This window comes from Sceloporus occidentalis, unplaced genomic scaffold (genome assembly GCF_023333645.1).
Source record: "Sceloporus occidentalis isolate IW3139 unplaced genomic scaffold, rSceOcc1.0.p SCAF_1, whole genome shotgun sequence".
In the NCBI taxonomy this organism is placed as follows: Eukaryota; Metazoa; Chordata; class Lepidosauria; order Squamata; family Phrynosomatidae; genus Sceloporus; species Sceloporus occidentalis.
In genome coordinates, this window is record NW_028316981.1 from 8,795,675 (window position 1) to 8,821,626 (window position 25,952).

Genomic DNA, 25,952 nt, shown 5'->3' on the forward strand with positions numbered 1-25,952 from the left:
GGGCTGGCGTGAGGCTGTGTGGCAGACGCTGGTCCCTGGAGGGCTCCGCCGGGGAGGCTCCCTTTTCTGTGGAAGGAAGAGAGGAGCCTTTGTCTCGCCCTTCGCCCTGAAGACTGGTCAGTCCCTACGAATCCTGTCTTTTCGGACGGAGAGCCGGTTTGGGGGAGCCAGTGGGAGGCGAGGGAGGAACAAAGCCGGAGGGGACGCCGGAATGGCCGCCTCCTGCCTTTAGTGCCGTTCTCAAAGGATGCGTCTGCACTGCACAATTAACGCGGTTTGAGACCGCTTTAACTAGTGGCTCAATGCTGTGGAAATCCTGGATCTGTATTTTTGTGAGGCACTTAGCCTTCTCTGTCAGAAAGAGAGAGAGAGAGAGAGAGCGCTCTGGTGCCGCAACAAACTACAGTTCCCAGGATTCCCTAGCACTGAGCCAGGGCAGTTAAAGCGGTCTCAAACTGGATTAATTCTTCAGTGTGGAAGCAGCCATGTGAGTCTCTTGTAGCTCAAAAGCGGGAGGAGGATGAAAGGAAAGCGGCAGCACCATTAAGCAGCGCCTTTGAGGCCCAAAGCCCACTGCAGAAATGATCCAAGGAGGGATTTGAACCCTGGTCTCCAAAGTCCTAGTCCAGTGGTGAAACCATGCTGGCTCTAGAGTGTCTAGTCTCTTTGGTTTCTCCTTTTGAACCCGGGGAAGCTGGGTTTTAGTGCTTCCTGGCATCCATTCTGAGCAATCACTGAAAAGGTCCAAAAGGCCTAAAAACCAAAGAATTTGGGAAAGGGGGGGAATGCCACCAAATGAAACGCAAATAACGGGGACAAAAACAGCAGTTGTGTATTTACTGAGAATGGAAAAAAGAAATGCCTTATGTAACAGGAGAATAAGAAAGTCAGAGGGAAATCAGAAGTAGTCAAAAGTTAGGGGCAAGGAAGTCATTTGAATTGTGTAACTGACAACTGAAACGATTTGAAAGACCTCAGCCCTTTGAAAATGTAGGGCAAGGACAGGACTTGCATCTTCCAAGGTCCTATTGCATTCTTTCCCAAGCTGTATAAATATAGGATGCCTTTATTCAGCCAACTGAAATGCACAATATACACACTGCAGGCTTGTGAAGCTCCGCTGGTTTCTTTGTCAGGCAAAGGCATTACAGCTTTTGAAGCTCCACTAAAATATTCATCAGGCAAAGATGATTTTTAGAAATCATACAGAAGCGGGAAAAATTGGTAACACGAGCTTTCCTAGACTTGAGCCTACTTTCTCAGATGCATTTGGTGGAGTGGAAAGCCCAGGGATAGACCTACATAGCAGTCTCTCTGTGTGTGAGTGTCCATAGGAACGCAAGAATTCAAAGAGATAGCCGTGTCTGTAGAATCAGTATGCAAAAACAGTGTGGAGATGAGGTGACAAGTTCAGTTTTAGCAATGCTCCTTGGCTGACAAAGCAGGGATGTTGCCCACAGCCAAGATTACATTCCAGTTCTTATTCATATGTAGAAAGATCTTGTAGCACCTTTGAGACTAACTGAAAGAAAGAAGTTGGCAGCGTAAGCTTTCATAGACTTAAGTCTCCTTCCTCTGATGCATTTGGTCATTCATATGGTTATCTACTAACCCTTGGCTTTAACATCCTTGCCTTGACAACCAAAAGTTGTGGCACTCCCAGTCATCTAAGTGTAAGCCATATGATCTATGCAGTCAAAGGCTTTGCTGTAGTCAATAAAGCACATGGAGCTTTGTGGTTAGTAAATATTAAAATAACACAAAAATAATGACAGTATAGATAACATAAATTATAGCTGAGCAAGTGCAGACTGCATACCCTCCAGCCTTTAAGAGCAAAAGCTCTGGCTATGAAGGTCATAAAACCCTTGTCCAGGGAGTCCTCAGCACTCTTCTCCAGCACCACATCTCAATAGAGTTGATTTCCTTTTTCTTGACTTTCGTCACTGTCCACCTCCCGCATCCATACAAGCGGATGGGGAATACAATGGCTTGAATGATTCTGGTTATGAGTATTAATTTGTTGTTATGGAAGCCACCTTGAGTCCAGTACTGGGAGATGAAGCCATGAAAGGCGGCATATAAATGAAGTACATTTAAAAAATCTAGCTTGTGTGTGTGTATACGCACACACATACACACAACAGCTAGACAATTTTTTATTTACAGTCGGCCCTTCGCATTTCTGGCTTTGACTGTTGCGGATTTGAATATTCATGGTTTTAATTAGTATGTTCTCTCTAGGTCCTCCGGTGCAACTCTGCCAGGCGTTGACCATAGACTTGTGCAGGAGAACCTAGACGTTCCTAGAGAAAACACTTCTCTAGGCATTTGTAGGTCCTTCAGCATGAGTCTATGATCAACTTCTGGCAGATGTTGGCCAGATGCACTGGAAGACCTGGAGATTTCTAAAGAGGTCTTCTCTCAAGTAAAATGAGTAGGTGTTTTTTTTAAATATTTGTGGTTTTTCCACATTCATGGGGGTCCTTCACCCCCTAACCCCAGCAAATGTGGAGGGACCACTATATATAAGAAAATTTAGTTGTTTTAGCTGTAACAGGGACTGAGGGCTATGAAGGGTTGTTCCTCCTCCTGGTGGTTCTCAAAGTCTGTGTCCTGCCTATTGGAGCATTGGGGAAGAGCAACCCACATCCGGATGCTTGCGCCTCCGTTGCATAAAAGAGACATTTCGTAGTTAAACCTAATGTTCTATTTCTTTTCTCCAGCTCAATCAGCTCTGGTTAATTGGGATCAGCAGGTATTTTATAAACTGATTTTGGCCGTGTTTGTGTGGTGGAAAAGATCCCTCGGTTCTCTTTTGAAAGGTGTTTTGTTTCTTTCTTAGGAAGTGAAACTGACTTGCCTTAGTGTTTGTGCATGTTTGCTTACAAAAATATTGCTTTCTAGAGGCTCAATAAGGTTCTGGTATTCTTTATTACCCCTCTTACTCTGTGATGTTGCCTAAAACTGGGAAGCTGCTGGTTATTCGGTGGGCTTTCATTCTTCTTTTTTGTTTTTGTTCCCCCCCTCCCTCCCCCCTCCTTTTTTTTAAACTGGGCAGAAGGAAAAGAGGAAGAGAGATAGTTGTAATATTTTCCATCTCAGATGACAAAATACCTTGATCCTCCTTAAGAAATAGGAACGTAGGGTGCATCTACACTGTAGAAATAATGTCGTTTGACAGCATTTTGCGTTCTGTAGCTCCATCCTATGGGATCATGGAATTTGTACCTTTACAAGGTCTTTAGACTTGTCTTCCACTAGTTTGTCTCAACAAACTACAAATCCTAGGATTTTGTAGGACGGAGCCATGGCAGTTAAAGTGTTGTCAAACTGCACTGTTTCTACAGTGTCGATGCACCCTTAGATTGTGTGAAATGGATTTTCTTCCCAAGGACTCCTTTTGACCCTGTGTTGCTCAGACATCAGAGCAGAAAGGCAACTGAAGGGGAGTCCATTGAAAGAGACTAAGGTCCAAAACAGAAATAATCCAGTTTGTGACCACTTTAACTACCCAGGCTCAGTGCTAGGAAATCCTGGGAACTGTATTCCCTAGCATTGTGCCATGGCAGTTAAAATAGTCTCAAACTGGATTATTTCAGCAGTGTGTTTGGGACCTAAGATGGCCCCATACATTTTGCTGCCTGAAGCAAAGGTCAAGATAGTCTTCCCCACCCGCACTACAGTTGCACATATAGAATTGAACTGGCAAGAGCAGTAGAAATGATGGGAAAGGACTGTGGGTGCAGGGCTTGGAACATTGAATAGAGATAGGAGGGTTCCATGAAAGACTGACTGGGGGAGGATGCTATGACTTTTCACTCTCAAGTAAAGAAAAGGCTTTTGTTTGTGGTTTTTAAATGAAGAAATCTCTCCACTTCAATCTACTTTGAGTTTTTTCATTTATTTTTGTCCATGCATCGTGATACATATTTTTAAAACATCATCTTTATTGACCATAAACATATTGCAAACAAATTTTGTAAATATACCTAAAATATTAACAATAATAACAAAAAATGGGGAAAACTAGATTAAACTACTAAATGCACACTACTGCTTCCCCCGTCCCACAAACTGGTAGATATATGCCACAATTTCTGTATTTCCTTATATATAATGTTATTTATGTCTCTTACATTATACAGTGAGTCCTTGGTATCCACTGGAGTTTGGTTCCAGATACCGCTTGCAGATACAAAAATCCATGGATGCTCCCATTAAATACAGTGAGATAGTTAAATGGTATGCCTTATATAAAATGGCAAAATCAAGGTGGATATGAAAGGCCAACTGTAACAACTCTGTTTATTTTACAAAATCTAAAGCTGATTTGTAGGACCAGTATAACTTTATCTTACTTACAATTATTTAAAGATTTCTCTATCAACATTATCAATTTGTCCATTTCAGCAAGTCCATTCCTCTTTATCAGCCAATCTCCTTGTGTTGGTGTGTTGGTGTGTTGGTGGCCTTCCATATCTGAACCTATATTATTCTTACAGCTGTATTCACGTATTGCAGTCTCTTTTCATATTTCTTATCAATTTGATCTGACTGCATTCCAAGCAGGAAAATTTCTGGTCTCATAGCATAAGACATATTAACAAAACATTGTTTTTTGTTTGTTTGCAGGTCTTTAAGATACACCCTGGTAAGAAATTCTTTGTCTTGAGAGAGAAGAGAAAGGAGTCATTTTGACCCCCTTCCCCCTTGCAGAGTGTGTGGCATCTAGATACAAAATGGATGAGCAGAACTCTGCCAGCCCTGAGAGAGGAGGAGACCCTGAAGTAGTCAAGAGTGAAAGAAGTGAGGAAATCTGGGAAGGAACACTGCAGGAAATCTTTGGGGAAGACCCTCTCAGCAATGATGCACAGCGCCAGCGCTTTAAGCAGTTCTGTAACCTGGAGTCCCAGGGACCCCGAGAGGTTTGCAGCCAGATCCACAATCTCTGCTGTCAGTGGCTGAAGCCAGAGTCACACTCCAAGGTTCAAATCCTGGACCTTGTAGTACTGGAGCACTTCTTGGCTGTCCTGCCCCCAGAGATGGAGAGCTGGGTGAGAGAGTGTGGACCAAAGACCTGTTCCCAAGCAGTGGCCTTGGCAGAGGACTTTCTCCTAAGTCAGGCAGAGGAGAAGAAGCAGGAAGACGAGCAGGTGAGAGTGTTTCACCCTTTAAATCAGAGCTAGACAATGTGGGGTATATGTGACAAATTTCCCCACTCCCGCTGCCAAATTTGTTGCTTTGACACTGAAATTTGTTGGATGAGTTGTTGTAATTGCTTTAGGAAACATGAAAGCTGTCCTTTAAAACATAAGGTTGATGTTGTTATTGTTTATCGCTCTCGAGTCGATCTCAATCCATGGCGACACTATGGGTAAGACATCTCCGAGGCTTCCTGTCCTCCATTATTCTGCTCAGTTCCTCAAAATCGTACCCATGTTCACCTTAATAGAGTCCATGCATCTAGCATGCAGTCTTCCTCTCTTTCTGCTTCCCTTTACATTTCCTAGCATTATTATTTTTTCTAATGAGTTGTGCTTTCTTATGATGTGTCCGGCAGCCTCAATTTTGTGATCTTGGTTTCCAAGGAGATTTCTGGCTTGATCTGCTTTGAGACTCATTTGCTTTTTGACTGTCCATGGTATCTTCACCACTCTTCTCCAGCACTACATCTCAGATGATTTGATTTTCTTCCTATCTTGTTTCTTAACTATCTAGCTCTCACATCCATACATGGTAATAGGGAAACAGAAGTAATGACTCAGAATTATAAATCTTCTTTCAAACAAATTGGGTGTCCTCCTTGCAGCTTGTTTCCCAAGGCAATTGCAGATATGCTGGCAGGGTTGGTTGTAGACAGTAAGAACCCAGTCGGTTCTAGATGGTAATGCTCCTAGCTTTGCTCTAAGGAGTCAAGAATGTAAGGACGTATATCCTAAAACTGGTTGTCTGTTATTTTTTTGAAAAATCTGAGGATGAGTGCCCTAAGCCCCTCTTCTAAGTTCCAGCCCCCCCTCAGATCCTCATTTGATGCCTTGGGACTTTATCACATGTGGCTTTTAAACCATAATTAAAGTTGGAAAATAGTACCTTGCATTGCAGGGAGTTAGACTTGGTAGTCCTTGTGTTCTCTTCCAACTCTGTGATTCAAGCCACACAATGTTTCCTCCAGTCCATTGTTCCTGTACCTCCAAAGCGTGTTACACCTGTTCATTGATGGGGGAAACCCTCAATAAGCGCCCAATTGTGCTGCTGTGCCATTAGTCCTCAGGTGTGATAAATTCCTCCCACAGCACTTCCAACATCAGACAGTCACATGATGTCAGTCTTCTCCTCTCTCCCCCCCCCCCCTCGCTATTTCCAAACAGGCTTGTTTTCTTTTTTCTTTTCTTTCATCTTTGTTTCTCTAATTCACATTGCCATAACTCCAGAATTGTGTTACAATAAAAAAACAATAAAAATCCATGTTGACTATAGCATAGGACAGGGAGGTAAGGTTAAGGGGCAGTATGGAAGAGAAGGCAATGAACCATCGATGGCAGAAAGCACCCCAGTTGCACCATTGTGGAGATGTACAATAATGAATGCTCCCAAGCCAGTATATTTGCATTTTCATTCACTACTGCGATTGCGCCATGTGTGATATAGTCCTTCATTCCTCTTTTAGATAAAAAATCTGCCTATCGGTGTTCAGTCTCTGCTAGAGAAGAAAACCAGGCAGAGCCCTCAGCAAAGAGAGATAAAGGAGGAGAGTGACAGAGGTGTTATCTTGCCAGGTAAGAATGAATTAGAAAAGAGGAACTGAAATGGTGTGTTTAATTCAGCTTGGGCTTCCCCTGCAGAAAGTATGGAAGTGATCAATTTTCAGGAGAGGATTATTGTTTCCAGTCCTTTCCACAGTTCAAAAATGGGCTTTAATTTTTCACCCCTTAAGACCTGATTCATGGGAAGCAATTTTGTTATTTGTGACCCAGGCACCAAATAGGAAGAGGTGTGTTTCTATCCAAGTGAAACAGAAAAGGCATAAAACACTTAAAATACAGTGCGCCCGTGTATAACGCAGATTTGAGCCCATTATACATGGGCACGCTATACGCAGCTTTGAGCATACCCCCCGCGTAAGGCGAGTTTCCACTGTACAAATTAAGGGTAAGACAGATCCCAGCCCATTTAGATTTAACTCATTCATTGATTTGTTTATTTACAACAAATGTTATATTTATTCATTATTTTATTACGTAGTGGAAGGGATCACTGCCTAGAAAATGTCTGTATTTATCTTTTTTGTAAAGTCAAAGGCTTTCATGGCTGGCATCCATAGTTTTTTGTGGGTTTTTCAGGCTATGTGGCCATGTTCTAGCAGAGTTTCTTCCTGACATTTCGCCAGCATCTGTGGCTGGCATCTTCAGAGAATTCTTTGCCTGGAAAAAAATTGGGTATATATATATATATATACTGTGTGAGCTGTGGGAGATGCTTTGGCTGAAGATGCCAGCCACAGATGCTGGCGAAACGTCAGGAAGAAACTCTCCTAGAACATGGCCACATAGCCTGAAAAACCCACAAAAGACTATTTATTTATTTATTTATTTATTTAAATATTTACATCCCACTTTCTCTAAAGACTGCAAAGTGACATGCAATCTGACAGTATATTACCCTGACCGATAGGGAGCAGAGGAGGGTCACTCCAGCAGATCTCGGGCAGGAATATTTAGGGAAAGATGCTTCTTCAAGAGTTGAAGTCTCAAGCTGTTCAGGGTTTTAAATGTTAAATGTTGCAGATGATTTATTTATTTAAATATTTATATCTTTCCTCTGTCATGAGTTCCCAGAGTGGCATACAATTAAAACAATTTAAAACAGTTCTAGATGAAATCAGTAAAAATAATGTAAATTGGATAAAATAATATTAAATAGATTGCTAAGATAAAACAGACCAGAGTTAAAATAGCTAAAAAAGACTAACACAATTAAAACTATATACATATACATTTGAAAGCCAGTGTGATGTAATGATTTGAGCACTGCACTACGACTCTGGGTTCAAATCTCCACTTGGCCCTGCAAATGCACAGGATGAACTTGGGCAAGTCACTCTCAACGTCATGAAGGCAAACCTTCTCTGAACAAATTTTGCCACAAAAATCCTATGATAGGTTTGCTTTTGGGTCTCCCTGATCCAGAAATAATATGCAGCTACACAATTACAACAATCAGTGTATACATTAAAGAAAAATCTGGATTATTGTCTTAATCTCTGAGACAAGCAGATGTGTTTTGGGTTCCCTCTTTCTTTTTCTCACACACAGAGACTGGAATGATGGTGGCAGCAAGTACTCAGTCATCTTCGGTACATTTTGATGGAGTGGAAGCAGATCAGGTGAGGAGAAGGATAACTTGGAAGGTGGAGAGGGAGTACCCTGGGTAACTCCATTCCCCATTCATGTCCATGGTAGGGATAGACAAGTATTTTGTTTCCTTTTATTCTTGATCAAGATATACCACAAAATCACCCATCCCATTCAGGTTGAAGAGTTTGTTAAAATGTGAAGATAGGAGCAACTGAAACTGACAGATTCATAGAATCATAGATTCATTCATCCATGCAGGCTCAGGGTGCTTAAAGATTTGGATTCTGTTCCCTGCGCTTTCAACCATATTAGTTGTAAATCCAAACTACAACCTTTTTTCCCTCTGAGAAGCTTCTCATGAGTAATACCTGTAGAGCAAACCAGGTAGAAAGTATTTTAATGGTGGAAATAGGAGCATTTTATGAATGAATGAATGAATGCCTTTATTTCAGCTAACAAACCATAGGCTGTATAAAAGCAAAACAAGGACAGCAACAAACTAAATAACAGCAGGCGTAGTACATACACAGCATATAAACGAACATACATAAAATACATTATAACAGGTTTTATTAACAGACTCGCCATATGCACAAAATAGGAGCATATTCTAAATCTGGCAGATTCAAGTGGCGGATAATATTATTTTGTAAGGGACTAAGGAAATCTCCAGATCTCATCACATTTGTAAGATAAGATTTCTGAAAGAGCAAATATATAAGGGATACTAATTGAATTTCAGAAGGGCCCTGTTGAGTCAGACCAGAAGCCCATCTTGTTCAACATTGTAGTTCTCACAGTAGACCACCAGGCACCTCTAGGAAACCCACAAGTTGTGTGTGAAAGCCATAGACCTCTCCTCCTGTTGTTTCCCAATAGGGGGAACTAGCATTTGGGTGCAAGTTACCTGGTGGTGATAAATTACTAGGAGCCATTGCTAATCTTTTCCTCCATTTGGAAGCCAAATGCATAACTGTTTAAATCAGTGATTCCCAAACTTTGGTCCTCCAGATGTTTTGGACTTCTGCTCCCAGAATTTTTGACTGTTAATCAAGCTGGCTAGGGCTTCTGGGAGTTGACATTCAAAGTGTCCAGGAGAACCAGTGTTTGAGAGCCACTGGTTTAAATTGTGCAGGTTACCACTAATCCACCGACTTTTGATTTAGGTTTCTTGATAATCTTGATATTACCTGTGTGCCAGAGTTATTTTTCCCCCTTTTCATCCAGGATCTGGTGAAGTTTGAGGAGGTGGATTTCTCTCACGACGAGTGGGCATTACTGGATGCACGCCAGAGAGCTATGCACAGGAAAGTCATGGAGGAGAACCAGGGGACTGTGACATCTTTTGGTAAGGTGTTCACTTTCCCTAGCTGATGAGAATATTTGTTTTCAAATGAAATAATAGTGGTAGAAAGAAACAACAACAATTCTGCTTCCAAGTTGGAGCTGTCCCATCTCATACCACTGGGTGATCTGTAGCACCAGGTCAGTGAATGTGTATATCACACCCAACATTTCACAAATGAAAACTGGGGCACATGTCACCAAGCAACTTCAGAGTGTATAGTCATGATGGCAAAAATTATTAATCAGGAAGAAAACTAAAGGATTGCAGCTGTTTTCATTTGCCTGGGACTACTGGGAAGGTCAAGATATTGTCCCTTCTTCTCTCCCACACCATGAGTTAATTTGAATGCAAAGTACTTTTGCACTCTAAAAGCAGTTTGCAACAATTAAAATAAGATGAGGACAAATGGGGAAGGTGGGAAGAAGAGAGAGAAACTGGGTTATTTTAAAAGCACCTGAAGATGTGGGACAGCACAGAATCAATTGGCACTGTTCCTGTCATAATCGGGATAGTTGGAGCATATGATATTTGTCCAGATGTTATGAAATTGCAGTTTTCAATCTATCATAGCCAGTCTCCTAAGTGGACAGGCATGATGGGAGTAGGTATTAAACAAGTATTAGAGAGCTGGTGGCCTTTCTTTGTGGGCCTGGGTGTTTTGCATGTTTTGATCAGGCTTCTCCAAAGTATTATAACCAGTTCTGCACACTATAAATGACTCTGTTCAGCCCAGAGTACTAGCCTAGTCTTCTGAGTGATGGCAAGCAAGTGAGAAAGATCTTGTGGCTCAGTAACCTCTATGGATATATTTTTGCAAGGCTGTACAACAATCGTTTCCAAAAAGAAATCTAACTTAACAAGCCCAGTGGTTAGCAATGAGGTTTATTTTGACTATATCCCAAAGCCATGTTTTCTAGTATTCTGTGGTATACTTCTAATCCTTGCTGTTCTCATCATTCCCCAACTTCAGTTCCAGAGACAACCCCTGCTCAAGAGGACCAGAGGGAAGAACTGTGGGTACCAGATTCAGAGGACTTGGGTGTGGCAGAAATCTTGGATACTGGATCAAGTGATTCATCAAGTAAGCCATCTGGACACAACAGTACTCCTTACTACTATTGGCAGTTTCCTAGAAAATGTCTGGTCGTTCCCTCAGTCAGTCTAAGGTTTGGAAATCCTGTTTAGAGTAGTGCTTTCTAAGCTATCTGTTATGGAGGACTGGTCGTTCCCCTTCCTCCAGTGTGCTGGGGACTGGTACCAACTTTGTGCCCACTGAATACAGTTGTGTCTTTCTTTCCTGGAAAATCTCAAAAGAATGGCTTCTGATGGCTCATGGTGCAATACTTCTGAATGGCACATTTTTAAAAGCAGCATTGGTCACTTTTCAGGATTTACGGGGACATATTGTCATTCCCTAAACAGATTATGAGCTGCATGTTACCTGCATTTTCCTTCCCTTGGGAGCCTAGAGCAGCTGGATCTCTTTTATGCCATCCCCTCAACTTCCTTCTGGTTAACCAGAGCAGCATCAGCCCCTGCCAGGTCTTGACAGCTGCTGGATGGTAAGAAGTTCTTGGATGAGCCAAGAGGAAGATAGTAGCTCTCTGCACCCCATCCAGAAACTGACATGCAGAGGTGCGATGCACTGCCAATAAATTAATTTTATCATCCTTCATAAACCGCATTATACATGCATAAGTTACTAAAAGGATGCAAGCCAGAGTGTGTACTTGAACAGTGGTTCCAGAAGTGTGGGTATCTTCATAAACAAAACATCCGGAGATTACAGGCCTTTTTGAAAATTATAGTAGCCTTTTTCTACTATAGTGGCTTTTTTCCCGGTGTAACAACAAAGGTAGGAGGAAGAGCCATGGGGGCTCACAAAAAACCAGACAGGGCCATATGTGGCCTATAGGCCACATGTCACCCATTCCTATCTTATTGGCTCTATACCAGTGGTTCCCATACTTCAGTCTTCCACGTGATTGGGACCAACTACCAGTAGCCATAGCCAGCCTAATCAGGAGTTCCAGAAGCTGAATTAAAAAAAAAATCTGGAGAACCAAAGTTTGGGATACAGTCAATCTTTTTCCCTCATGAGTCCCACTGAAATCCGGATGCCATCCCCTGGGTAACCCAAAATACTACACTGTCCTACCTAAGTGGTTGTGATGTATAGTCCTGTGTCTAGGAAATGCTTCTGGCAAAGCTCCACAAGTGTACTATTTAAAAAAAGGGGGGGGGCCTTCTGGGGCCCAGTGCAGCCCAAGGCTCATGCTTTACCCACCCCTGATGGAAAGTACATATGGAACAGTGTGATGCTAGGACCGTGCTACTATGCTTTGGTCGGGACCCTCCAGAGTACTATATGCAGTTCTGCACACTACAAATGATTCTGTGCAGCCCAGGTTACTAGCCCTGTCTTCTGAGTGAGGGCAAGCAAGTGAGAAAGATCTTGTGTCCCAGTAACCTATGTGGGTATATTTATGCAAAGTTTTCCTGCTGTTTTTTAAAGAGAAGTCTAACTTAGCAAACCCCATGGTTGGTAATGAGGCCTTTTCTGCAAATATCCCAAGGCAACACTTTGTAGTAGTCTGTAGAGTACTTCTAATCATTGCTGTTCTCATTTTCCCCAGTTTCAGTTCCAGGGACAAACCCTGATCAAGAGGAACAGAAGGAAGAATTGTGGATGTCAGATTCAGAGGATGTGGGTGTGGCAGAAATCTTGGATACTGAATCAGGTGATACATCAAATAAGACAGCTAAACACAACAGTATCCCCCAATTCTAGATCCGGTTGCCTTGAAAACATCTGGTCACTCTCTCAGCCATTCTAAGGTTTGGAATTCCAGTTCAGAGCAGTGCTTTCCAAGCTATCTGATATGGAAGACTGGCAATTCCCCCCAACCCCCAGTGTGTGTGGGGACTGGCATTATCTTTGTCTGCTGATGAGTTGTGGTCTGATACCTTTGAATAGCACTGTTTTAAAGCAGCATAGGTCACATTTCAGGGGTTGGGTTGTATACTGGCATTTTTTGAAGAGATGAGGAGTTGCACATTCCCTGCATTTTACTCCCCTGGTAGCCTAGAGCAGCCAGATCTCTGTTGTCCTATCCCCCTACTTCCTTCTGGTTAACCAGAGCAGCAGCAGCCCTTCCCAGGTCTTGACAGCTGCTGGGTCCTGAGAGGCTTTTGGATGAGCTAAGCGGGAGAGAGAAGCTCTGCAATTTTTGTCATCCAAAAATTGACATGCATAAGTACAGTGCACTGCCAATAAATTAATTTTATCAGCCATCATAAGCTGCATTATACATGCATAAGTCCCTCAAAGAAAGCAAACCACTGTATGTGCACTCTTTGTTTTATAGAACAGTGGTTCCAGGAGTGTGGATCTCTTCATAACCAAACCATCCAGAGAATACACATGTTCTTCAAAGTTATAGTGACTTTTCCCACTATAGTGACTTCTTTCCCCCTCTTTACTAACAAATTAAGAGGGAGAGACATGGGTGCTAACCGAAACTCAAGACAGGGCATATGCAGTCTATGGGGCCACATCTTGCCCACTCCTATCATAGAGGCTCTTCCTTATAATCAAATAGTTTTCCACGTGAACCTTATTGAAATCTGGGTCCCATTTTTAGCTCAGCAGTGAAACAGGTAATCCAGTCTCCCACACTGTTTTACCTAGGTGGCTGTGATGGATAGCTCTGTGTCTAGGAAATATGTCTTGGAAGGCCTCAAAATTACACCATTAAAAAAAAAACAAGGTTTGGGGCTTTCTATGGCCCATTGCAGCCCATGGCTCATGCTTTATCCCTCCTGCCCTAAGCCAAATATAAAATCAGTACTGTGATGCTGTTACTGTGATACTATGCTTTGATCAGGCATCTCCAGAGTACTGTATCCAGTTTTGCACAATAAAGATGACTCATCTCAGATCACTAGCCCAGTCTTTGAGTGATGACAAGCAAGTGAGAAACATCTTGTGTCCCAGTAACCTATGTGGGTAAATATATATGCAAGGCTTTTCCAACACTGTTTCCAAAAAGAAATTAACTCAACAAACCCCATGGTTGGCAATGAGTCCTTTTCTGCTAATAATAATAATAATAATAATAATAATAATAATAATAATAATAATAATAATGTTTTATTTATATACCGCTATTCCAAAGATCATAGCGGTGAACAGCAAGTAAGCTAATTAGCAAGTAAGCTAATTTGCCCCCAACAGTCTGGGTACTCATTTTAGCGACCTTGGAAGCATGCAAGCCTGAGTTGAGCTTGGGCCCTTTTGCTGGTCTTGAACTTGCCCAAGGCAACACTTTGTATCATTCTGTAGAGTACTTCTAATCCTTTCTGTTCTCATCTTTCCCCAACTTCAGTTCCAGAGACAAACCCAGATCAAGAAGAACAGAGGGAAGAACTGTGGGTGCCAGATTCACAGGCCTTGGCGGTGGCAGAAATCTTGGATGCTGGATCAGGTGATTCATTGAGTAATCCAGCTAGACACAACATTATTCTCCAGTATTATAGGCAGTTGCCTAGAAAATCTCTGGTGGTCACTCCTACAGCCATTCTAAGGTTTAGACGTCCAGGTCAGAGCAGTGCTTTCTAAGCTATCTGATGTTGAGGACTGGCAGCTCCCCACCCCCCGTTGTGCAGGGGACTAGTACCGTCTTTATGCCCATTGATGATATTTTCTGGAAACTCACCAGGGAATGCTTGCTGATGGCTTGTTGCCTGAAACCATTGAATGGCACAGTTTTAAAGCATGATTGGCTACATTTCAGGAATGGCGGGGGGGCCTATTGGCATTTACTGAACAGATGAGGAGTTGCACATTACCGGAATTTCCTTCCCCTGGGAGATTAGAGCAGCCATATCTCCATGTCTGAATCCTGTCACTCCCCACCCACTTCCATCTGATCAACTGGAGTAGCAGCAGCCCTCCCTCGTCATGACAGCTCCTGGGGGATGAGAAGGTTTTGGATGAGCCAGGAGGAAAACAATAGTTCTGCGCCCCTACCAAAAATTGACATGCCTAGGGGCCTGCCAATACATTAATTTTATGAGCCATTATTGTCTGCATTATACATGCTTAAGTCACTCAAAGGATGCAAGGCAATGTGTGTGCTCCTTGTTTTATAGAACAGTGGTTCCAGGAGTTTAGGTCTCTTCATAAAGAATGTACCTGGAGAATACACATCTTCTTGAAAGTTGAAAATGATAATGGGGGTTAACCAAAAAATAGAGAGAGCCATATGTTATGTGCTACATGCTGCCCACTCCTATTTTAGGGGCTCTATAGTGATTCCCAAACTTTTGGCTTCCAAGTGTTTTGGACTTCAGCTCCTAGAAGCCCAGCCAACATGGCCAACAGTAAGGGTTTCTGGGAGCTAAAGTCAAAAACATTTGGAGAAACAAAATTTGGGAACCACTGCTCTATACAAACAGTTTCCCTCATAAACACCACTGAAAACTGGATTGCATTCCTAGCGCAGCAGTGAAACTCCTGCATAGCTCAGTCTCTCACACTGTCCTACCTAAGTGACTGTGATGGATAGTCCTGTGTCTAGGAAATGCCTCGGCAAGGTTGCAAGCCAGGCCTGAAAGCTACAGGTGTTTTTACTGGGTGTTTTTTTTTGTCCCACATTTCTTCTTTCAGGTATCTTAAATCACTAGTGGATAACTCATTGAGAGGCCACATCTTTCCAAATAACACTTGAATGGTGGCTACTTCCCACCAGCTCTCACAAAACAAATCTTTTATTTTTTGTCCCCCAAATCTCCAAACATCTTGTAGGGTGCATTTAAACCATATTTTAATAGACCCAAGGCTATGTAAGGCACAGTGGTTGGCAGCATGATAACAGAAATTGACCAAGAAGTCACTCTAGTTTGTAAAAACGGCCGATGAAGGTCTCAAAAGTGTGGCAAAATGCCCCTCCCAGTCGGGAGTATGTTTGGGCAAATTAAACAGTTCTGTACCTTCAAGTCATTTCCAACTTATGGTGAACCTAAGGACCATATCATGGAGTTCTCTTAGCAAGATTTTTTCATGGGTGTTTGTCTTTGCTTTCATCTAAGGCTGAGACCGAGTGACTTGTCCAGTGTGATGTCCCCACAGTCATAGTCCAACTGTCCATACTGGCTGTCAATCAAACTAAACTACTAAATAAATTAAAATTACAAATGCCAGTAATAAAACAATGACTAAGGAGTCCTCTTACTAAAGCTAAAACAAAAGTGTAAAAACATGACAACATAAGAAACTAAAATAACATTAGCAGCAAGATTATCATAAGATCTAAACAAATTAAAATCAGTTCTTAAAAATGGCATGAGCAATAAAGCAACATTTGCCTGGAGATGAAAAGATCACAACCTAGGCATCCGATACCTGTGGAGGGTAGAAAGGGAAATAGGAGTATCTCTTCCCATTTTTTCAGTGTTCCCTTTCCCATTCTAGGATGGGAGTCCTTTTATATGAGGTGGGAGTCAATCTTGTCTGTGTTTGTGCTTCTTCTTAGCAGATGACTGGAGGAAAATGGATATAGGTGACAAATGTGTAAACAAATTTGATCTTGTGAGACACCAGCAAACCGACACAGAAGAAGAAGGTTACAATAAATGCGCTAGATGTGGAAAATGTTTTCCCCAAAAGATGGACCTTATACTTCATAAACAGGCCCCTGCTGGAGCGGAATGCATGGAATATTTTGATCACAAATTGCACTTTGGAAAAAACCAGAGTCTCCATCTAGAAGAGAAACCATACAAGGCAGACCTATCAGGGCAGCAGAGACTCCACAAGGGAGAGAAACCATACAAATGCCAGGAATGTAGCAAATGTTTTGCTCACAGCTCAAACCTTTTGAATCATCTGATAGTTCACACTGGGGAGAAACCATACAAATGCCAGGAGTGTGGGAAATGTTTTGTTTATAAGTCAGGCTTCATGAGACATCAGAGAAGCCATACAGGAGAGAGACCTTACAAATGTCAGGAATGTGGAAAATGTTTTGCTCACTCATCCATCCTTCTGATTCATCAAAAAATTCACACAGGAGAAAGACCATACAGATGCCAGAAGTGTGGAAAAAGTTTTGTTCAGGAGTCAGGCTTTATAAAACATGAGAGAGTCCACACAGGAGAGAAACCATACCCATGCCAAGAGTGTGGGAAATGTTTTGCTCACTCATCAGCCCTTCTGACCCATCAAAGAGTCCACACAGGAGAAAAACCATACAAATGTCAGGAATGTGGGAAATGTTTTGCTCGCAAGTCAGACCTTGTAACTCATGAAAGAACCCACACAGGAGAGAAACCGTACAAATGCCAGGAATGTGGGAAATGTTTTGCTCAGAATTCAACCCTTCATGTCCACGAGAGAAGCCACTCAGGAGAAAAACCACACAAATGCCAGGAATGCGGAAAATATTTTACTCATAATTCAACTCTTCTAGTCCACATGAGAACCCACACAAGAGAGAAGCCATTCAAATGTCAGGAGTGTGGAAAATGTTTCACTGGAAAGGCAAACCTTGTGGGCCATCAGAAACTCCATACTGCAGAGAAACCATATAAATGCCAGGAATGTAGTAAATGTTTTATTCGCAGTACAGACCTTTTGACTCATCAGGTAGTTCACACTGGTGAGAAATTATACACATGCCAAGAGTGTGGGAAAAATTTTAATCGGAATTCAAGTCTTCTCATCCACCAGGCAGTCCACTCAACCGAGAACTCATACAAATGCCAAGAGTGTGGCAAAAGTTTTGCTTGCAAGAGAGTCCTTGTGAATCACCAGAGAATCCACAAAAAAGAAAAAATGTACAAGTGCCAGGAGTGTGGGAAAAGCTTTGTTCAGAAATCAGGCCTTGTGAATCACCAGAAAATCCACACAGGAGAGAAACCATTCACTTGCCAAGAATGCGGAAAAAGTTTTGTTCATAGGTCAAGTTTTGTGAAGCATGAAAGACTCCACACAGGAGAGAAGCCATACATATGCCAGGAATGTGGGAAATGTTTTGCTCACTCCTCAGCCCTTCTGACTCATCAGAGAGTCCACACGGGAGAGAAACCATACAAATGCCAGGAGTGTGGGAAATGTTTTGCTTACAAGTCAGACCTTGTGAGTCATCAGAGAGTCCACACAGGAGAGAAACCATTCAAATGCCAGGAGTGTGGGGAATGCTTTGCTCGGAAAACACTGCTTAACAGACATGAGAGAGTGCATAACAGTAACCCTGTTCTTGGCCAGTATGGAACAGTTTTGATTACTGCTCAGCTATGGGAGTCTGCCAGCAAATCCACGCAGGAGGAAAGCCATACAGATATGGATAGTGTGGTAAATACTATGTTCACACATGAAATGCAATGACCATATAAATGTCAAGTTTGGATACAAAAATGTTGTGAACTTTCTAGAGACAGTTTGAAAGTTTCTTCCAAAATACTTCCAAGAGGACTTTTTCTTTCACTGGCCTCCACTATGCTTTCCATTTTGATGCCCGAACATAGATTTCTGTGGGTGGGGGATTAAATATGCTGTGGGTAGCTACTGAGGCAGACTTAGCTATGTTCTCTTTTCGCTCTGTTTTTCTATTCCATTTATCTTGCCTACTATAGGCACACTCACATAACTTTCAATAGAATCAGCTAGAGTAGAATACCGCTCTTTCCCACCTCAAGCTTTGTTGTATTATTTAGTGTAGACATGCTCTTGTTGCAACTCAATCCTGCCTGTGTTTCTTCAGCCCTTCATCATCCCCCCCCCCCCCCGACACCAATGTTTCTTTATAAACCCCAGCTAGACAGTGAATAAGGGAAGAAAGCCAAGGGAGAAGTTGGACCAGCATGAAAAGTCTTTCTGAAAAGGAGCTTAACTGTCAGAGGCTTTGTTAACTGAGGTATGCTATAAACTGCGCCCTTACTTGTGGGAGCCCTCTCTTTTCCCCAGTATATAGTCCTCACTCAGGTATGCAAATACAGTGGACCCTTGATATCTACTGGGGCTTGGTTCCAGGACCTCTTGTGGATACCAAAATCTGTGGATACGCAAGTTCAATTAGATACAAAGAGCTACTGAAATGGCATCCCTTATATAAAATCTTAAAATCAAACTTAGCTTTTTGGCAGGCAGCTTGAAGGCACATGTGCATGCCTACTTCCAGATATGCTACTCAGTAAACCAAATATCATGGCTGCCTTCAGAACGCCTCCACTCGGATCAAAGGAGGACGGCAGACAAAGAGATGTTATAGTTAAGTTTGTTATGGAAAGCATGTGTGACACCATCTTGGCTGCTGTGAAGAATAAAAATTCTACAATATATCAAGGTGATCCTGTGGCCTTCTTTCAGGACATTAGCCCATCTTCTTGTGTGTGTTCGAATCATTTCCGGCTTACGGCAACCCTATCACAGGATTCTCTCAGAGAAATTTAGTCAGAGAGGGCTTGCCTTTGCGTCCCCCTGAGGCTCAGAGGTTACCAAGTGGACAAGCAGGGATTTGAACTCTGATCTCCAAATTTCAAAACAAACCATCCTGGCTCTCCTTTATTGTAATTCTTCAGAAAGATAATGTTTTCCAAAGCTCCACAAACATTTTGAGAGAGGAAGGAAACACCACTGGAGTTATTCTACAAACTTAATTATTCAGTCTGGAGGCAAATTTACTGTTTTAAATAATCCTGCAAAAGCCTTTCTCATTAAAAGCCATCTTGCCTCACCAACTGACTTGCCAGAAGATAATGCAGTAGAGGAATCGTAGAAACTTTACTGTACCTGAACCACAAGCTTGGTGATGCCCAAACAACAAATCTCAGAAGAAATTACTTTAAAACTGTCAGGTTATTAAGCCTATACAGTCATTAAAGCTGTTGGAAGCAACAAAGCATCAACACATGTGTAAAATTATTAGTGGGAGAGGGGAGTCTAGATAATACCTGCCCTTTGTTTTCACTTCTCTGTATCTTTCTTTGGTCTGGTTTACTCAAGTATTTTGTTTCCATGTTAACTGAAGAGGTCACTTCCCCCTTCTCTGAGAAGTTTATGTCTTCGTTTTCCTTTGTCTGGGAATGAGCATCCATTGGGTTCCAACCCCAATAATGGATGCTAGCTTACATGAGAGCCAGCTTTTAGGGGCTTTTCTAACCAAGCTTAGGTCAGCATCTTTTGTCTTATCTCCTTTTATTCTAAGATGAATTTAAAATAAATAATAAATAAAAGTTTTATTTTTATACCACCCTTCTTCAAATCAGGGCGGTGCACAACAAAGTTAAACAGTACAATATACATCAAAACAAATACAATATACAAAAACCATATCACAATAAAACCTAGACACATTAAAAACATTACAACCTCGTGCCAGTCTAATGCTGGCAGAGGGAACGGGGGGAGGTGAGTACACATTCTGGGGGGAAGTATTCAGGGGTAGGCTTGCTTGAATAAATAGGTTTTCAACCCCTTCTTAAATTGGGGTAGGGAGGTGGCTGCGCGGAGCTCTATGGGCAGCGAGTTCCAGAGGCTGGGGGCCGAGATCGTAAAGGCCCTCCTGGAAGTAGAAACTAACCTGGCCTCCGGAACTAATTTCCTGTGACAATAAATGTAAGTTTTTCTTTTGTACCTTACAAGAGCATCCAGAGTTGTTTTTCTTGTTGCTACCACAATATGCCTACAAAAGCAATCTTTGAATGATATTTTTTCCTCTTTTGCCTGCATATTTACTACTGTGGTGTAATGGACACAGGGGCAACGTATTGTTAGGGCTAGTCTATAAAGTTAAAATACTCCTCATAGAAATTGGTTAGAATGTGATCTGGTCACATACAATTTGCAGGAGTTTAGCCTCTTGCACTGCCAAAAAAACTCAGCAAAAAAAAAAAAAGCTCTGTGAGTTTTACCTGAGTATCTGGAAGGATGCAGATTATCAGCAGAGGAAGGCAGAATAGATGCAAATATGTGCAACAAAATGGAGAAAATTATGTCAATGCAAATGTGTAAAAATGGATTACAAGTAGACTAGCCATTAGTCAAGGTCTTTGTCCCCATGTTGCATTGACTCCTTAAAGTTTGCCTCAAGGCACCCTTCCCCTTTTCAGGCAAAGGCTTAGGAGTTCTTACTATGAACTCCTCTCCAGAATTAGAATGGAGCTTGTTTATCATTTTTATTGGTTTTATTTACATTTCTTGTTGCTTTAATTATTTGAAAATTGAGGTGCATTGGAGAGCCAATATCTTTGTTCCTATTCCAGCCATTAAAGCAATGTTTTAGACTCCACCACAATGCCTGCCATGAAAATTATGACACTTAATGTTAATGGGTTCCTAGGGAGTCCAGTCTAAAGGAGCAGGATTCAGAAAATCAAAGACTGAGGCCCCAGGTATACTTAGGTTTCAAGAGACACACCATAAGTGCAACTCATCCAGATTGCTGCCTTGTCTGTAGTTTAGACAGTTGCATGGAGCACAAGGTTCAAAGCAGGCCCAACTAAGAGTGTCAGAAAATTTAGTCTTACTGGCACTTTTACAGACTTAAAGGGCTACTATATCTTTATTGAGTATCAAATGGAAGGTGGTACAGTACAATAGGATACAATACAATACAAAATGGTACAGTACTATGGGACTGGTACCCACGGTTTTATTTACTCCTGTCCTGAAAAAAATATGTTCTTTCTTCCGTGGAATGTATCTTCTGTGGATACGGGGGTCATACTGTATTATGCTCACACTTGGCTCAAAACGCATTGCACTAATACTGCACCTGACCTGTCAATGCAAATGTCCTCAAGAATATTTTTGAGTTGTCAACAGACTTCCAGGAGGGACACTTAATTTGTGAATGTGACCTAAACGCCAGAACAGAAAGTATAGATCACAGTAGCTCTTCCTCTTTTTGATCTGGATGATTCATAGTGTTAGAGTATTCTCCCACAGACATAAGGAATATTCCAAGCTAGAGTAATTTCAAATAATTTTGTTTATAAGGTCCTTAATGCCCAGGTAGGTTTGATCTCAGCTTCAGATCACTTGGCAGCTGAGCTGCATTTGCAAGTGGGGGGGAAATATCCAAAATTATGTCCATGGACTTTCTCCAATCACAGTTTCTAAAGATAAAATCCATTAAATAATCTCAGAATGTATAACTGGCAGATTTTATTTATTATGCCAAATATGGCTCCTGATGTTAGTTTTAATACAGTATAGTATGGCATACATTAAAAAAAAACAGTTTCACATAAAAGAATTGTCAACATTGAAGAAAAAGTCCAGTCATCTTGGTCTTTTACTACATAGCATGAACTTTCATGCAAAAGGGCAAAGCTTCAAGCTTTCGATATTTATTTAAAATGTGTAGTTTACAGTTTGTTAATCCAAAATTCTATTAATTTGGAAATAAGAATTCTAAATTACTCCTTAAGTATATTAAGACAAAAAGATCAATTACAATGTATCAATATATAATACTGTTTTCATGATATTATAAGTTGAAACAGTTCGTTAAATGCAGTAGTTCTCAGACTTATTTCAAGGATTCATATCCTGCCTTTCTCCCACAATGGAAAGCTTTTTACCCATTACATGAGGATGTAATGTCTCTCCAGTGTAGTATACAAATAAAAATATTTTGTTTAGTGTGTGTATTTTCAATTGCACGTTCATGTATACAGTATTTATATTTTAACATTTTACAAGGAACTAACATTGTTCAAATAAATTCAGTACAATAGAAGTATAGTGTCTAGATCAAGGGGAGTAATAGTGCCACTCTATTCTGCTTTGGTCATGCCTCACCTGGAATAATTCTGTGTCCAGTTCTGGGCACTACAGTTCAAAAAGGATGTGGAGAAACTGGAGCGTGTCCAAAGGAGGGTAACCAAAATGGTGAAGGGTCTGGAAACCAAGCTGTATGAGGAACAACTTAGGGAGCTGGGGGTGTTTAGCCTGGAGAAGAGAAGGTTAAGAGGTGATATGATAGCCCTGTTTAAATATTTGAAGGGATGTCATATTGAGGAGGGAGCAAGCTTGTTTCCTGCTGCTCCAGAGAACAGGAGCCGGAACAATGGATCCAAGCTGTAGGAAAAGAGATTCCACTTCAACATTAGGTGGAACTTCCTGACAGTAAGGGCTGTTCGACAGTGGAACAAACTCCCTCTGAGAGTGGTGGAGTCTCCTTCCTTGGAGGTTTTTAAACAGAGGCTGGATGACCATCTCTCAGGGGTTCTTTGAGAGTTCCTGCATGGCAGGGGGTTGGACTGGATGGCCCTAGTGGTCTCTTCCAACTGTACGATTCTATGAAACCTTGGAGGGTGGTGGAGTGTCCTCCTTTGGAGGTCTTTAAACAGGGGCTGGATGGCAATCTCTCAGTGGTTCTTTGAGAGTTCCTGCATGGCAGAATAGGGTTGGACTGGATGGCCCTTGTGGTCTCTTCCAACTCTATGATTCTATGACTTAATACATGTAAATTTTGCACATACTGTTGCACATACAGCCACACTCATCCCAATGCTCACAGATATGTACTCAGTCATGCGCACTCGCGCTTATTTAATCTCTCACAGTCATGCAGAAACATGCACTATCTTGTGTATATACACAAGTGCATTTATGAGAATGTGTGTGTGAGAGGGAAAATTTTGGGTGTGAGACTGAATGAATGTTATCTGAGGGAGAAAGAGGAAGAAAAAGAGCATTACAGCATGTGTGAGAGAAAGACACTCTCACACTAAGGGAGGTACCGAGAGTGTGAGAGAATGTGTGTGTGGCTATGAGAGAGAAAGTGTCATAGAATGCGCATGTAGAAGAGTTGTGTGTTAATAAATGTGAGTGAGGGAAAGAGGATATGACTTGAGAGAGAGTGTGTAAGAATTAACTGGTTAAGAAGGTATTGAAGAGAAGGCATGCTGAGCATGTAAACAAGAGAGAGCCTTGCGTGTGTCACAAACATAGAGATAAAGGAACACTGTGTAGCATCTTTTGAGAAATGGATCTGAGAATTAGTGTGAACAAACCCCTGAGGGAGTAAGCATGTGAAAGACAATGTGCTAGAGAAACAGCATGGCAAAATGTGAAATAGAATGAGTGTAAATGTGAGAGAGTGCTTAGAGAGGCAGAGAAATGGCTTCTTGGAAGCTGGTCCTGCTGGGCCCCCAAATCTTCTGCCATCCCGACACCTCCAACAGCAGCCCAAAGGCCTCTTTGGTCATTCCTCCTCTCTCTAAGACCATCCAGCCTCCATCATAATTTCCTTCCCATTCACTGGACCAGAGGAGCACTTCAAAAAGGATGGGGCTGCATCTGCACTGCAGAAATAATCCAGCTTGACACCACTTTAACTGTCATGGCTCAATGCTAAATAATCCTCCCTTGTCCAGCTGCCACACCTCTTCCACCTGGTGTACCTCTCCACCAAGTATATATCCCCCTAGTTTTCTGTGGGTTTTCTGGGCTACGTGGTCATATTCTGGATGAGTTTATTGCCGTTTCGCTTGCATCTCTGGCTGGAAATGTCAGAAATAAACTCTCGCAGTACACGGCTACATAGCCCGGGAAACCCACTGAAAACTATGGATGCCAGCCATGAAAGCTTCCGACTTCAAATATATCCCCCTCTTGGTTGTCACCTAGTGTGGTCCAAGCATCCCACATCCACCTCGTGACTCCTCTTTCCCTCTGAACAAATTCTGCCAAAAAAAACCCGTGATAGGGTTGCCAAGTGTCACTATAAGTCAGAAATGACTTGAAGGCACGCAACTATCACGACTCTATGATTCTCTTCTAACTCTGTGATTCAAACCACACATACGTAGCAATTAACTGAATCCCCCTGGGATGCACAGCAAACTTTTCAGAAGTGCTCTCTGTTTTTTAATCCCCTACACAGGCTCCACCATATAATGAATGCAGTAATTTACCAATACAGATGGCCTTCTGTATCCACTGATATTTTTTATTTACAGATTCAAGTTTCCACAGTTTGAAAATAATCCAAACATATATAAATTCCAAAAAGCAAACCTTGATTTTGCTATTTTATATAAGCGACACCATATTACTGTGCCACTGTGTATAATGGAACTTGAGCATCCATGGATTTGGGTATCCACAGGAGGTCTTGGAACTAAACCCCAGTGGATACCAAGGGCCCACTGTATGTTGTCATTATTTATTTGTATAGCACCATAAATTTACATGGCCCTTTACTATTTTAATATTGTAACGATTTAGTTCTGTTTTAATGTATTGCTTTTCTATGTTTTAATTGTATTATTTTTTAATATTGTGAAACTGCTCTGAGTCTCAGTTCTGGGAAAACAGCAGGATACAAATATAATAATAATAATAATAATAATAATAATAATAATAATAATAATATAATTCAAAACATTAAATCCTGCCAAAGACATACAGTCTAAGCAATATATATATATATATATATATATATATATATACACACACACACACTTTTATTGTATATTGTATTATATATTGTATTTTACTGCATATAATAAGCCTGTGAGGTGAAGTGGTTTGAGAGTTGGATTCCAACTCTGGAGACCAGGGTTCGATTCCTGCTCGAGCATAAAAACTTTGATGGTGGGCAAGTCACACTCTCTCAGCTTCAGAGGATGATGACAGCAAATCGTACTCCAAAGAAACTTCTAGGAAAACCCAATGATAGGTTCGCCTTAGGGTCACTGTACGTCAAAAGTGATTTGGAGGCACACAACAACAACAAAATATTATGCATTATATTTTAATAGAAAGAAATATAATCTGCATTGTTTTGTTTGTTTTTAATTGAAACAGACCAAAATAAAGAAGAAGAAATAGAAAGTCTGGTTGTTGGACACCAGAGGTGTCCCTTGGCTTTCTCCCTCAGGTTTGGGAAGGTTCCTTCCTCCCTTGCCTTGAAGGCACCTAACAACAAACAATTCCTATTTTCCCACTGGAGTGCTTCCAAAAGGGTTAATCCTACCAAGCTTGGCTTCCTAGAGAGGAGAGAGGAGATTGCAAAGCATTGGAGAGTGAAGGGGAGGAGGAGGAAAAAGAAGAAAGAAGAAGAGATCTGGTTTCAAATCTCTTTGCAGCTGCAACAAAGAAAGGAAGGAAGATTTTCAAAAGCAGCTAAGAAGGTGAATGAAAGAGTGGGAAAATCCCAGCAGAGGAGGAAGGAGCAGGAGAGAAATATTGGGGGGTATAGGAGACCCCCCCCCAATGCCTTCAAACCCCC

At 41.6% G+C, this 25,952-nt stretch overlaps 1 pseudogene across 1 annotated transcript; it reads left to right on the forward strand.

Moving 5' to 3' along the window:
* Positions 1–2: 2 nt before the first annotated feature.
* On the forward strand, positions 3–22,313 carry LOC149320623 (uncharacterized; annotated as a pseudogene). The gene is made up of 9 exons (XR_016279314.1): positions 3–116; positions 4,636–5,156; positions 6,671–6,779; positions 8,316–8,386; positions 9,585–9,705; positions 10,676–10,786; positions 12,342–12,446; positions 14,094–14,192; positions 16,242–22,313. The product of XR_016279314.1 is annotated as an uncharacterized LOC149320623 (transcript).
* The last annotated feature ends 3,639 nt before the right edge of the window (positions 22,314–25,952 follow it).